The sequence below is a fragment of the Oncorhynchus tshawytscha genome, linkage group LG08, assembly GCF_018296145.1.
Source record: "Oncorhynchus tshawytscha isolate Ot180627B linkage group LG08, Otsh_v2.0, whole genome shotgun sequence".
NCBI classification, from domain to species: Eukaryota; Metazoa; Chordata; class Actinopteri; order Salmoniformes; family Salmonidae; genus Oncorhynchus; species Oncorhynchus tshawytscha.
This window is the reverse complement of record NC_056436.1, coordinates 49,554,409-49,568,751: the sequence shown is the minus strand read 5'-3', so window position 1 is coordinate 49,568,751 and position 14,343 is coordinate 49,554,409.

Below are 14,343 nucleotides of genomic sequence, written 5' to 3'. Positions count from 1 at the left end.
GCATGGGAAACAGTGTTTTAAATGAACAATGAAGATCTGTAAAGTTATTTGGATTTTTACGAATTATCTTTGAAAGACGGGGTCCTGAAAAAGGTATGATCCTTTTCTTGATGAGTTGACATTCGGTACCTGTCAAAAGTTTGGAAACACTTACTCATTCAAGGGTTTTTCTTTATTTTTACTATTTTCTACATTGTAGAATAATAGTGAAGACATCAACACTATGATATAACACACATGGAATCATGTAGTAACCAAAAAAGTGTTAAACGAATCAAAATATATTTTAGATTCTTCAAAGTAGCCACCCTTTGCCTTGATGACTGCTTTGCACACTCTTGGCATTCTCTCAACCAGCTTCACCTGGAATACTTTCCCAACAGTCTTGAAGGAGTTCCCACATATGCTGAGCACTTGTTGGCTGCTTTTCCTTCACTCTGCGGTCCAACTTATCCCAAAACATCTCAATTGGGTTGAGGTCGGGTGACTGTGGAGTCCAGGTCTTCTGATGCAGGACTCCATCGCTCTCCTTCTTGGTCAAATAGCCCTTACACAGCCTGGAGGTGTGTTGGATCATTGTCCTGTTGAAAAACAAATGATTATCCTACTAAGCGCAAACAAGATGGGATGGCGTATCCCTGCCGAATGCTGTGGTAGCCATGCTGGTTAAGTGTGCCTTGAATTCTAAATAAATCACTGAGAGTGTCACCAGCAAACTACCTCCACACCATCACTCCTCCTCCGTGATTCACGGTGAGAACCACACATGCAGAGATCATTTGTTCACCTACTCTGCGTCTCACAAAGACACAGTGGTTGTGGACTCATCAGACCAAAGGACAGATTTCCACCAGTCTAATGTCCATTGCTCGTGTTTCTTGGCCCAAGAAAGTCTCTTCTTATTGGTGTCCTTTTGTAGTGTTTTTTTGTTGTTGCAGCAATTCGACCATGAAGGCCTGATTCACACAGTCTCCTCTGAACAGTTGATGTTGAGATGTGTCTTTTAATTGAACTCTGTGAAGCATTTATTTGGGCTGCAATTTCTGAGGTGCAGTTAACTCTAATGAACTTATCCTCTGCAGAAGAGGTAACTCTGGGTCTTCCTTTCTAGTGGCGGTCCTCATGAGAGCCAGTTTCATCATAGACTGCACTTGAAGAAACTTTGAAAGTTCTTGAAATTTTACGGATTGACTGACCTTCATGTCTTAAAGTAATGATGGACTGTCATTTCTCTTTGCTTATTTGAGCTGTTCTTGGCATACTATGTAATATAATATAATACCAACCCTACCTTATCACAACACAACTGATTGGCTCAAACGCATTAAGGAAAGAAATTCCACAAATTAACTTTTAACAAGACACACCTTTTAATTGAAATGCATTCCAGGTGACTACCTCATGAAGCTGTTTAAGAGTGTGCAAAGCTGTCATCAAGACAAAGGGTGGCTACTTTGAAGAATCTCAAATATAAAATATATTTTGATTCGTTTAACACTTTTTTGGTTACTACATGATTCCATGTGTTATTTCATAGTTTTGTTGTCTTCACTACAATGTAGAAAATAGTCAAAGAAAAATCCCTTGAATGATTAGGTGTGTCCAAACTTTTGACTGGTTCTGTGTATTTATATTCCAGCTGTCAACAGTGAAGAGGCGGTTCCGGGAGGCTGGCAGACTTCTAGGCAGACTTCCTCTGTCCAGTGTCTGTGTTCTTTTGCCCATCTTAATCTTTCATTTTTATTGGCCAGTCTGAAATATGGCTTTTTTTTTTGCAACCCTGCCTGGAAGGCCAGCATCCCGGAGTTGCCTCTTCACTGTTGACGTTGAGACTGGTGTTTTGTGGGTACTATTTAATGAAGCTGCCAGTTGAGGCATCTGTTTCTCAAACTAGACACACGAATGTACTTGTCCTCTTGCTCATTTGTGCGCCGGGGACTCCCACTCTTTCTATTCTGGTTAGAGCCAGTTTACTCTGTTCTGTGAAGGGAGTAGTACAAGCGTTGTATGAGATCTTCAGTTTCTTGGCAATTTTTTGCATGGAATAGCCTTCATTTCTGAGAACAAGTATAGACTGATGAGTTTCAGAAGAAAGTTCTTTGTTTCTGGCCATTTTTAGCCTGTAATCGAACCCACAAATGCTGATGCTCCAGATACTCAACTAGTCTAAGGACATTTTTATTGCTTCTGTAATCAGAACAGTTTTCAGCTGTGCTAATAATTGCAAAAGGGTTTTCTAATGATCAATTAGCCTTTTAAAATTATAAACTTGGATTAGCTAACACAACGTGCCATTGGAACACAGGAGTGACGATTGTTGATAATGGGCCTCTGTACACCTATGTAGATATTCCATTAAAAAAATGTTTCCAGCTACAATAGTCGTTTACAACAACCATGTCTATAACAGTATTTCTGATCAATTCGATCTTATTTTAATGGACAAAAATGTGCTTTTCTTTCAAAAACAAGGACATTTCTAAGTGACCCCAAACTTTTAAATGGTAATGTACATAATGTGCATTAAGACGATTCCAATAGAGTCCCACAGTGGAAGTCATAATATCCATAAAATCCTAGTGGTCAAACAGGGAAATGGTTCCAATTGTTTTTCCACCATACATTTGTCAGAGGGAAGATTTAGAAACACTTCAAATAAGAGCTGTGTTTCGTGTAGGCTTACCCTGACATGACAATTCGATAACCATGTAAATCTCTCTCGGACAAGGTAACTTAACAAAATATTTGCCTGTATTTACCACCCACAAATTAGATGCTAATTACCTGCTAATGTGGATTTCATAAACTACAAATGCCATAATCTGGGTGAGACTACCGAGTCAATGCAAAGGTAAGAATCTCTGGATTAACTAATGTTAGTTAAATTTAGTAAAACACATTTTTACATTTCTTTAAATAGACAGTTCTGTGAACTGTCTTGTGCAAGTTTTAAATTGAAACAAGACCTGTTTTCAAAAGTGACACCTAGAGACACTTTTGTGCAGGAGCTTGCAGCGATTTGTAGTCTTGCATGATGTCTAATTTGCTGTGGGATAGAGGAAGCTGCAGGTACTGTGATTTGAGCTATCGCATTGGCCAGAGCAGTAGCAATACTTGATTTAGCTCTCTGGATCTACCAGGTAGGTGGAGTTTGTCCCTTCAGATGAAATGGTTGAAAATGTAAAGACCTTGCCTACTAGGTGCACATGGCTGCTGGATCAAGTGCACCTACCGCCAATGGCGCAAGACAAATTTGAAAAGTCAGTATTCGACTTCCATCCATGTCTGAGGACATCGGGAGATGATGAAATAGTGAGCGCTGTTACCTTTAAGTAGGTTTGGTTTTGCTAGGGCGTAGTGGACGGGGATGGCGGTGTTACGCACGCCTCTATGAAGAGGGAACGCAACACCCTGCTACAACTAAACTCAGTGAAGTGAAAAAGGTATGGACTGTAGGTGCGAGTAAGAATGACAACAGGCAGAATGTGGTACCGTTTACAAGGACTTTATTCCTTTACACGGTAAAATGGGGAAAAGGGGCTGGACGAAAGTAAATCTCAAAGCCCCTCCCTCTCCACTACTTACCTAATTTAGCACCACCTGGTGCCCTAACCATAATACAGGGGGTGGTCCGCCCAGGTCTTACCTAGTGTGCCTAGACAATGAATATACTACGGGTATATGTATGCCCGCTGGCCTCTTGCCTAAGCACTCCCAAGGTGCCTTCCCCTGGGAACAAATGAAACAGAATTAAACAATTTCACAAACAAACTAAGAAACAAAAGGACGTCAAATAAGCTCTATCTGAGCAACTAACTCACAAAACATACCAACTCTCTGCAATGATCTCCCAGCAGAATCAACCTCTAGCAAAATCTCTCAGCAATCCCTAACTCCAAATCTCTAGCAAAATCTCTCTGCAATGACCTCCCAGAAAATCTCTCTCCTGAACAGAACACTGGCTTTTATATAGCTTCAGAATGAATGTGTAATTGGAGACAGCTGTGTCTTGAAGAGGGGGCGGGGTCAGCTCTCCAATTAGCCCTGGAGTCGACCAATCAGCTGCTTGAGGGATTTCATAAACACATGCACAAACACAAACACAAACTACAACACATAAACTGGGGAACGTAACAGACATCTGCCTCTAATTCCAAAGGTTGCAAGTTTGAATCCAGCGATAGAACGTTTTTTTTTGCTTTCCCAAACCTTAACCCTTACCTTAACCATTCGGAGTTAATGCCTAACCTTAAGATTTCAGCATTAATGCCTAAACTTAACCCGAAACACTTGATGTTTGAGAAACATGGATGAACTTCTAATTCTGACATAAGACTGTGAGAGCTAGTTGTGATACTAGCCTACTTGAGATTTCATAGCTTTTTTCAACCATGACCAGAGAGAGACTGTGAAAGGTTTTATTTTAATTTTATTTTTCCCCTTTTTATCCCCAATTTCATGGTATTTAGTTGATAATTAGTCTTGTCCCATCGCTGTAACTCCCGTACGGACTCGGGAGAGGTGAAAGTCGAGAGCCGTGCGTCCTCTGAATCACGACCCAGCCAAGCCTCCACAGGAGTCGCTAGAGCGCAATGGGACAAGGACATCCTGGCCGGCCAAACCCTCCCCTAACCCGGACGCTCCTAGGCCAATTGTGCGCCACCCTATGGGCATGAAATCTGTATCTCCTCAGCACTGTATCAGCACCATGGACTGGGCACACCATGGAGAGTGTGTGTGTGTGTGTGTGTGTGTGTGTGTGTGTGTGTGTGTGTGTGTGTGTGTGTGTGTGTGTGTGTGTGTGTGTGTGTGTGTGTGTGTGGGGGCTGTGGAAAGCCACTGGGTGGTTAGGTATGACCTTTATTTAACTAGGCAAGTCAGTTAAGAAAAAATCTTATTTACAATGACAGCCTACCAAACTGTAGGGGGTGAGGGACGGACAAGTTTTTTAAATATATATAGGACAAAACACATATCACGACAAGAGAGACAACACTACATAAAGAGAGACCTAAGACAACAACATAGCATAGCAGCAACACAACACGACAACAACATGGTAGCAACACAACATGGCAGCAGCATAACATGGTAGCAGCACAAAACATGGAACAAACATTATTGGGCACAGACAACAGCACGAAGGGCATGAAAGTAGAGACAACAATATATCACACAACTGTCAGTAAGAGTGTCCATGATTGAGTCTTTGAATGAAGAGATTGAGATAAAACTATCCAGTTTGAGTGTTTGTTGCAGCTCATTCCAGTCGCTAGCTGCAGCGAACTGAAAAGACAAAAAGACAACAACATAGCATAGCAGCAACACAACACGACAACAACATGGTAGCAACACAACATGGCAGCAGCATAACATGGTAGCAGCACAAAACATGGAACAAACATTATTGGGCACAGACAACAGCACGAAGGGCATGAAAGTAGAGACAACAATATATCACACAACTGTCAGTAAGAGTGTCCATGATTGAGTCTTTGAATGAAGAGATTGAGATAAAACTATCCAGTTTGAGTGTTTGTTGCAGCTCATTCCAGTCGCTAGCTGCAGCGAACTGAAAAGACAAAAAGACTATGAATTAAATACCCAGCCAGAAGTACTTTCTACTCCACCCATTCCATTGGTCCCCATGCAATACAGTGTAGACTTCTAAATTACATATTGGTTTATAGATCAAAAACTATTATATGTGCCGATGTATAAGTGGTGTTGGGAGTACTCAGTGGGGTCTGTAGAATCTACAGTCGTGGCCAAAAGTTCTGAGAATCACACAAGTATTAATTTTCACAAAGTCTGCTGCCTCAGTTTGTATGATGGCAATTTGCATATACTCCAGAATGTTATGAAGAGTGACCAGATGAATTACAATTAATTGCAAAGTCCCTCTTTACCATGCAAATGACCTGAATCACAAAAAAAAAATTCCACAGAGCTTGCTCAGGAATGGCAGCAGGCAGGTGTGAGTGCTTCTGCATGCACAGTGAGGCGAAGACTTTTGGAGGATGGCCCGGTGTCAAGAAGGGACAGACTGATATTCTGCAAAATGTACAGGGATTGGACTGTTGAGGGCTGGGGTAAAGTCATTTTCTCTGATGAATCACCTTTCCGATTGTTTGGGGCATCCGGAAAAGAGCTTATCCGGAGAAGACAAGGTGAGCGCTACCATCAGTCCTGTGTCATGCCAACAGTAAAGCATCCTGTAACCATGTGTGGGGAGTGGGCTCACTCACAATTTTGCCTAAGAACACAGCCATGAATGAAGAATGGTACCAACACATCCTCCGGAAGCAACTTCTCTCATCCATCCAGGAACAGTTTGGTGACTAACAATGCCTTTTCCAGCATGATGGAGCACCTTGCCATAAGGCAAAAGTGATAACTAAGTGGCTCTGGGAACAAAACATCAATATTTTGAGTCCATGGCCAGGAAGCTCCCCAGACCTTAATCCCATTGAGAACGTGAGGTCAATCCTCAAGAGGCAGTTGGACAAACAAAAACTCACAAATTCTGACAAACTCCAAGCATTGATTATGCAAGAATGGGCTGCCATCAGTCAGGATGTGTTCCAGAAGTTAATTGACAGCATGCCAGGGTGGATTGCAGAGGTCTTGAAAAAAACGGGTCAACACTGCAAATATTGACTCTTTGCAACAACTTCATGTAATTGTCAATAAAAGCCTTTGACACTTATGAAATGCTTGTAATTATACTTCAGTATTCCATAGTAACATCTGACAAAAATATCTAAAGACACTGAAGCAGCAAACTTTGTGAAAATTAATATTTGTGTCATTCTCAACTTTTGGCCACGACTGTATATATGGTGTTATTTCATGGGGGACTGAGGTCTAAATACCCAGCACCACTTTCTACTCTACCCACTCCATTCACTGCAATGCAATACATTGTAGGCCTATGTCACGTCCTGACCTTAGCTCCTTTTTTATGTCTCTATTTTAGTTTGGTCAGGGCGTGAGTTGGGGTGGGCATTCTATGTTTTGTGTTCTATGTTTTCTATTTCTATGTGTTTGGCCTGGTATGGTTCCCAATCAGAGGCAGCTGGCAATCGTTGTCTCTGATTGAGAACCATACTTAGGTAGCCTGTTCCCACCTGGTGTTTGTGGGTAGTTATTTTCTGTTTAGTGTTTTTGTTGCACCTTACAGAACTGTTTTTTTTATTTGTCGTGTTTTCTCCTTTGTTATTTTTGTGTTTGGTTTAATAAATATAACATGAACATTTACCATGCTGCGCATTGGTCTGATCCATACTATTCGTCATCAGAAGAGGAAGACAATCGTTACAGCCTATAAATTACATCTTGGTTTATAGATCAAAAACTATTCTATGAGCCAATATAAAAGTGGTGTTTGGAGTACTGAGTAGGGTCTGTAGAATCTATATATTGTGTTATTTCATGGGGGACTGAGGTTTAAATACAGGGCAACACTTTCTACTCCATTGGTCCAAATGCAATACATTGTATACATTTCATATTGGCTTATATATATATAAATATATATCCCTTGTGCAGAAATGTACGTGTGGGTGGGAGTACTCAGTACGGTCTGTAGAAAGCACCTTCAAATGGCCCGGTAATATCCATGGCCCAGAAGGCAATGCCTATATTCACACTAAACTATCAACACTCAAAGACAAACACATGGCAAAACTTTTAGTCAAAACATTTTTATTTATTTACAATTTAAACGTAACGAATATCAACCATGCTATAGGTACAGTCACTTCAGTCACCAATTTTACAAAATGAGTCAGTTAAAATTCATGGTCTAGGATACATTCATGTCAGTCCCCCATTTTATGAAATGTTTAGGCATAAAATGTATGGTTCTAACACACTCTATGATACCTACATTCAGTCATTTCAATCCCTCATGGAATATATTAATTAAATTAGTGATGGGCACCGATATGGAAAATCTATATAGCGATATCAGTTGCCTTTTATCAGACCTCGGGATAAGACCCAGATGCAGACGGTTTGAAATATTAAATATTTATTTACAAAACAGGGGGCAGGCGAACGACAGGTCAAGGGCAGGCAGAGGTCAGTAATCCAGGGCAGGGCAAGCAGAATGGTCAAAACCGGGAGAACTAGAATACAGGAACTAATGAGAAACAGGAGTACGGTAGGCTTGACAAGACAAGACGAACTGGCAACAGACAAACAGAAAACATAGGTATGAATGCACAGGGGATAATGGGGAAAATGGGCGAGAGACAAGCAAAACAGATCAGGGTGTGACACCTTTTTCAGTTTGATATTGACATCATAGCGGTTCGTAGAAAATACATTGCAACTGTGAATGTTCACTTTTCTGTGAAGTCCAGACAACTGCTTGTGGATTGCCCATTGGGCCAGGTGTATTCTGGTGGCCTAAACCTACCTAACCACTTTCGTTAAAATGGGAAGCCCATCCACACCACACCCCATCCACAGTTGATGCTAAGCAGCCTGTTTTGTTTTAGTGTTAGATTTTGTACGTTTTTTAAAGAATGCTGAGCAGCCTGTGAGAAGGGCTGTGAAAGGGCTTTGTGCATGCAGGAACAGTCATGTAGGCTTTATTACTGAATAGTGTAGGTTAACAGGAAGAATAAACCAATATCACATTATGCCTTGATCATATTGATATTAAATGGTATCAATATATCAAATTAGCAATATTGGTGCCCACCACAACATGAAATAACACATTTATATTTAAGTATCATTTCATCATTAGGCATATAGCTTCATTTCAGAAGTGTGCTGTATCATTCATGCTTAAAACCTTAACTTCTTTCAACCAAGTCATTTCCTCTCTGATAAGTCATGTAAAACAAAGTCTTGCGTGCCATTGTGGAAAGTGTATTCACATTCCTCACTCATAAGACTGCTTTAGAGAACAAGCACACAAGCACCACAACTGCTATTGTTTTTAAAAAGGCAGAGGCTACGGATCCGACTTTTCTGGACCATGTTTCTTGGTGGTGCAAATAGGCCTACCCGTGAGAACTTTTTAAAATACGTACCACTTCTTTCCTATTCGTCACGAGTCAACATAAAGATACCATTATTTAGAGTGGTAAGCATGAGCCAAAATTTGCCTCACTTGACAAAACACACTTGAGTGTATCCTCGCTTATTTTGATGTCAAACTCTCCAGTTACATGCTGCTCATCTGATTCAGTTTTCAGAGAGCTTATGATTTCCTCATCTGATAAACCTCATTTGATAAACCACAACTTCCTGTCTCTAGTTGGTAGTATTCATTCCCAATATCTTTGGTGTCTGAGATTTGATTGGGCTGCACCACTGACACTCCATCTACTGTATGAACTCTTGGCTACATCAGGATGAGAATCAGAAGCAGGTTCTTTAGCCTCAAGAGTGTTGGTGCATTTTACACATTAAGTTGGATAACTTGAAGATCTTCTCAGAGCAGTTGACATTCCCTCATTTAAACTCTACAAGCAATAGGTTTTGTACCGGATCCTCATTTGCATTCTCTGTTTGTATCCGGTATGAAGGTAAGACCCAGATGCAGACAACATCAAATTACCAATGGTTTAATAATCCAACAGGGGCAGGCAATAGACAGGTCAAGGCAGGCAGGGGTCAGTAAACCAGAGGTGGGGTAACGGTACCGGATGGCAGGCAGGCAGGATCAGGGTAGGCAGAGGTCAAAAATCCAGAGGTGGGGCAAAGGTACAGGTCAGCAGGCAGGCTCAGGCGGAACGGTCAGGTGGGCTCAGAGTCAGGACAGGGTCAAAACCAGGAGGGCGAGAAAAAGAGAGACTGGGGAAAGCAGGAGCTGAGAACAAAAACACTGGTTGACTTGACAAACAAGACGGACTGGCAACAGACAAACAGAGAACACAGGTATAAATACAAAGGGGATAATGGGGAAGATGGGTGACACCTGAAGGGGGGTGGAGCCAATCGCAAAGACAGGTGAAACAGATCAGGGTGTGACATATCGTACTGTTTTCTTGAATTTCACCTTGTTGTCTGTAGCATTAGAATGTATAAATGTGTCACAGTCCGCTTTAAGACTAAATCCATTTTACAATGGGATGTACTTGAACTTGACATGATTTTGAGTTGCATTGAGAATTGGCCCCTATCTGAAGGTAGGCCAATAGAATCAAAGTGATACCAATTTGCACCGATATCACATGCTAACATTGCTTGTTTACTGTTATTTGGTGTTTTATAGAAACACCATGTTTATGTTTCGCTGCATTTCTCCTCCCCACTCAGTGTTTGATTGGTGTTTTTGTATCAATTAGTTTGTCTTGACTGTGTTGCACTGACTTACATTTGTGCTGTCATCCTCATCTCCTATCTCATTACATTACATTACCGTGATTGGGAGTCCCATAGGGCGGCGCACAATTGGCCCAGCGTCATTAGGGTTTGGCCAGGGTAGGCCTCATTGTAAATAAAAATGTGTTCTTAACTGACTTGCCTAGTTAAATAAAAAATAAACATATGGATGACTGGCTAAAAGGGTAGGTCAACTCAAGCTGTTCCTCAATCTGATTAACAAGATGTTGAATGTTACCTCTTCTTGTCCCACATATTCCTAAGATTTTTTAACACTAGTGACAACTGGTTTTCCAATTGGCCATTGAAAAGTGTTTTTGACAAACCAAAATGGATTTTCGGAAGAAGCATTTCGCTTCCTGAAGTGCCACCGTACACAGCAAAGCCATTGGTTATGTCACACCCTGATCTGTTTCACCTCTCTTTGTGCTTGTCTCCACCCCCCTCCAGGTGTCACTCAGCTTCCCATTATCCCCTGTGTATTTATACCTGTGTTTGCTGTTTGTCTGTTGCCAGTTCGTCTTGTCTTTGTCAGGTCTTTCCCGTGGTCTTTCCCGTCTTCCTGTTTCACTAGTTCTGTTTTCTAGTTTTTCCCGGTTCTGACCATTCTGCCTGCCCTGACCCCAAGCCTGCCTGCCGTCCTGATTCTGACCTGATCACGAGCCTCTGCCTGCCCTTGACCTGCCATTTGCCTGCCCCGTGTTTCTAATAAATAATCTGAGAACTGTACTATCCTCATCCCATGTCTGTATCTGGGTCATATCCTGAGTCGTGATAGCTACGCTGTCTCCTCCCAGGGAGCCACCATTGGAAGACACAAGGAGTTACCACTCATCGCCTCGGCTTTCGAGCCTCTCCAGGAGGCTACCATCTGGTACGGATCTGGGAAGGGGGTGAGTGGAAGACTGCCTTTAACATGGCTAGCAGGCACAACGAATACCTGGTGAAGTAGTTCGGACTGACCAACGCTCCTGCTGTGTTCCAGGCCCTGGTCAATGACGAACCGGGACATGTTGAACCGGTTCGTATTCATCTACCTTGATGCCACCCTCGTGTTTTCCCACTCAGCCCAAGAACATGTCAGACAAGTCCTCCAGCGTCTTCTGGAGAACCAGCTGTACGTCAAAGCGGAAAAATGCGAATTCCATCGCTCCACCATCTGGGCTACATCTTAGCTGCAGGCAACATCCAGATGGATCCTGAAAGGGTGAGAGCGGTGGTGGATTGGCCGCAACCCACCTCCAGAGTGCAGCTGCAACACTTCCTGGGGTTTGCCAATTTCTACCACCGGTTCATCCAGGGCTACAACACTCGGGCTTCTCTCCTGTCAGCACTCACCTCTCCCAAGGTCCCATTTACGTGGTCTCCAGCTGCATATCAGGCGTTCTTAGACCTCAAACACTAATTCACTACTGCCCCCATCCTATTACGTCCCGGCAGTTTGTGGTGGAGGTTGACGCTTCGGACATCGGCGTGGGAGTTGCCCTGTCCCAGCGTTCAGCCCAAGACCAAAAGCTACATTCTTGCGCTTTCCTCTCTCATCATCTCAACCCCACATAAAGGCACTGGTTAGAGGGGACGGAACACCCATTCATAGTATGGACAGATCACAAAAACCTGGAATATCACTGCACCCCGGGGGGCGGCTAATGAGATGTTTGTCCCAGACTCTATCTGTTCCTCGGTTCTGGAATCGTCTCTTTCCTCTCGACTGGCCTGCCAGCCTGGCTCCCATCGGAGCCTGGTCTTTTGTACGACAACGTTTTTGGTGGCCCACCTTGGTTACTGACATCTCCGCGTTTGTCGCCACCTGCACCGTGTGTGCCCAGAATAAGACTCCTCTGCTAGCTCCGGCTGGCCTCCTTCAACCCCTTCCCGTCCCTGGTCACATATATCCCTGGACTTTGTCACTGGTCTCCCGCCATCTGATCTCAACATGGTTATTCTTACCGTGGTGGACCGGTTTTCCAAAGCCGCCCACTTCCCTCTCCGCAAGCTACCCTCAGCCAAGGAGGTGGCCCAGCTCATGGTGCAGTACATCTTCCGGATCCATGGATTTCCAGGGGACGTGGTCTCTGACCCGGGTCCTTAGTTCATTGGGTCGTCGGCCATTGGGTCGTCACGCTCATTGGGTCGTCGGCCAGCCTTCTCCTCCGGGTTCCACCCTCAGTCTAACGGCCAGTCAGAGTGAGCCAATCAAGACCCGGAGATGACTCTTCGCTGCCTGGTCTCCGCCAATCTCACCAAGCATACCCTCAGCCCAGATGTTCGTCCACCGTTGTCGCTGTACCTAGAAGAGAGCTTGGTCAGCTCTTCTCAAGACCACCTCCAGGTATCGATAACAAGATGACCGTCACCAGACCCCGGCTCCCTGTTATAGTCTCGGGCAGAGGGTATGGCTGAACAGTCCCTCTGTTCTGCCCCTCCAGGTAGAGTCCCGCAAGCTGTCCCCCCTGTTTTATCAGCCCTTTCCCCATCTCCAAGATCCTTAGCCCCTCTGCTGTTTGTCTTCTGTTGCCCCCATCACACTTTTCATGTGTCTAGGATTAAACCTCTGTCTCACAGCCTTTTGTCTCCTGTTTCTCCCAGTTCTGACCATTCTGCCTGCCCTGACCCTGAGCCTGCCTGCTGTCCTGTACCTGCCTGCCCTCGACATGCCCTTTGCCTGCCCCGTGTTTCTAATAAATCTGGGACCTGTACTATCCGCCTCCCGTGTCTACATCTGGGTCATATCCTGAGTCATGATAGGTTAGGCACCACAAAAAGGTTTACATCAGCAAGAGCAGAGCATGCCAGGGTTAATGTTTGGGATAGTTTTATTTACACCATCCCAGCAGCCCAAAAAAATGAAGTATATTTTCTTCTAAATACAAAATATATTTGCCCTGTGCTTCTCCGAGCATGCATTTCGTATATCCTAGGCCTAAAGGCTATGGATAATTTGTTTGAGACGACACTACATTGAGGCACACTTGATATTGCATGCCCAGCATAGAATCAGGCAAGAGGGGCAGCACATACACTACCGTTCATGTCCCTGTTTTTTTTGTTTAAAGAAAAGCAAAAAGAAATTGCTGGCCTTCCAGGTAGGGTTGCAAAAAAAGCCATATCTCAGACTGGCTGATTAAAAAGATTAAGATGGGCAAAAGAACAGACACTGGACAGAGGAACCCTGCCTAGAAGGCTAGCGTTCCGGAGTTGCCTCTTCACTGTTGACATTGAGACTGGTGTGTTGCGGGTACTATTTAATGAAGCTGCCAGTAGAGGACTTGTGAGGCGTCTGTTTCTCAAACTAGGCACTCTAATGTACTCAGTTGTGCACCGGGGCCAAGGGAGTAGTACACAGCGTTGTACGAAATCTTCAGTTTCTTGGCAATTTCTTGCATGGAATAGCCTTCATTTCTGAGAACAAGAATAGACTGAATAGTTTCAGAAGAAAGTTCTTTGAGGCCATTTTGAGCCTGTAATCAAATCCACAAATGCTGATGTTCCAGATATTCAACTAGTCTAAAGGCCAGTTTTATTGATTATTTAATCAGTACAACAGTTTTCAGCTCTGCTAACATAATTGCAAAAGGGTTTTCTAATGCTCAATTAGCCTTTTAAAATGATCAACTTGGATAAGCTAACACAACATGCAATTGGAACACAGGAGTGATGTTTGCTGATAATGGGCCTCTGTACGCCTATGTAGATATTCCATTAAATATCAACTGTTTCCAGCTACAATAGTTATTTACAACATGAACAATGTCTACACTGTATTTCTGATTAATTTGTTATTTTAATGGACAAAAAATGTGCTTCTTTCAAAAACAAGGACATTTCTAAGTGTCCCCAAACTTTTGAATGGTAGTGTACATCGGCATAATACATTTTACATCGGTTCATAGAATACTTTTTTCTCTAAGCCAATATGTAATTTAAAGACCAATGTATTGCATTGGGGGTTATGGAGTGGGTTGAGGAGAAAGTTTTGCTGGGTATTTAGATTGA